The sequence below is a fragment of the Bombina bombina genome, chromosome 4, assembly GCF_027579735.1.
Source record: "Bombina bombina isolate aBomBom1 chromosome 4, aBomBom1.pri, whole genome shotgun sequence".
NCBI classification, from domain to species: Eukaryota; Metazoa; Chordata; class Amphibia; order Anura; family Bombinatoridae; genus Bombina; species Bombina bombina.
In genome coordinates this window covers 133,774,328-133,776,177 of record NC_069502.1, presented here as the reverse complement: position 1 = coordinate 133,776,177, position 1,850 = coordinate 133,774,328, and positions in this window count along the sequence as shown.

The following is a 1,850-nucleotide window of genomic DNA, read 5'->3' as shown; positions in this document are numbered from 1 at the left end:
TCAAACTATGATTCAAATAATAAACTTTGTGAGATAGTCCAATGACTGTGTATGTATTTTTAAACATAGGTCTATTAACTATGTGCATGTATTTAAGTATAATTCATTTCTTGGGCCACTAACTGTGTTAATTAATTGGCAGGGGAAGCAGTCCATGAAGCTAGAGACACTTCTGAACTCTATATTTGTAAAAGTTAAGTACAGTCACTCTTTTAGTCCTAAGGAGTATAAGTAGTGATGTTGCGAACCTAAAAATTTGCGAAGTTCCGCAAAAGTTCACAACCGGGCGAACCGCCATAGACTTCAATAGCCAGGCGAATTTTAAAACCCACAGGTACTCTTTCTGGCCACAATAGTGATGGAAAAGTTGTTTCAAGGGGACTAACACCTGGACTGTGGCATGCCGGAGGGGGATCCATGGCAAAACTCCCATGGAAAATTACATAGTTGATGCAGAGTCTGGTTTTAATCCATAAAGGGTATAAATCACCTAACATTCCTAAATTGTTTGTTATAACGTGCTTTAAAACATCAGGTATGATGTATCGATCAGGTAGTGTAAGGGTTATGCCCACTTCACAGTGCGCAGTGTAGGTGATATACCTGCCCTGTGACCATGCTTTGCAGACCAGGTATCAGTGGTCAGATGGACCCTTGCCCCAACACTGTGTGCCAGACATGCAATTATAGCAGACTTATATGGCTTTGGCGTTGCTTTTTGGTAATTAGAAGGCTGCTAAATGCCACTGCGCACCACACGTGTTTTATGCCCAGCAGTGAAGGGGTTAATTAGGGAGCATGTAGGCAGCTTGTAGAGTTCATTTTAGCTTAAGTGTAGTGTAGTAGACAACCCAAAGTATTGATCTAGGCCCATTTTGGTATATTTCATGCCACCATTTCACCTCCAAATGCGATCAAATTTAAAAAAAACTTAAATTTTTTCGCAATTTTAGGTTTCTCACTGAAATTATTTACAAACAGCTTGTGCAATTATGGCACAAATGGTTGTAAATGCTTCTCTGGGATCCCCTTTGTTCAGAAATAGCAGACATATATGACTTTGGCTTTGCTTTCTGGTAATTAGAAGGCCGCTAAATGCTGCTGCGCATCACACGTGTATTATGGCTAGCAGTGAAGGGGTTAATTAGGTAGTTTGTAGGGAGCTTGCAGGGTTAATTTTAGCTTTAGTGTAGAGATCAGCCTCCCACCTGACACATCAGACCCCTGATTCCTCCCAAACAGCTCCCTCCCCTCCCCCACCCCACAATTGTCCCCGCCATCTTAAGTACTGGCAGAAAGTCTGCCAGTACTAAAATAAAAGTTTTTTACATTTGTTTTTATTTTTTTTAGCATATTTACATATGCTGTGGTGTAGCATCCCCCCTTAGCCCCCAACCTCCCTGATCCCCCCCAAAACAGCTCTCTAATCCTGATCTTGATAAAGGCTATTCTTAGCTGAAACGCGTAGATTATACTACTAAGCTCCCAGTTCTAAAGACAAGGCTAATAGATCTCCCAGGACCATTATCAGTAATGCACTAACATATACAGGTGCAAACTGAATTGGTAGGAGATTGTTATATCCCACTCCCAGAACCAATTCTGAATATAGATAGAAGCGGTAGGAGACGGGAAATCAACGGACAATTTTGAAAAAGTGCGCGCACTCATCACACTTTGCAAGGATTGGATAAAGACTCGATACATCACAAACAGACTGTAAGCGGACCAGTCGGTCTAAGCATTGAATGCAACTAAGTAGCTTCTAAGAGTAAGTACACGAGTAATACCAACAGCTCTGAAGCCGAAGAAACAACAGTGAGTATCAATTGAAGCCACAACATAGCTAC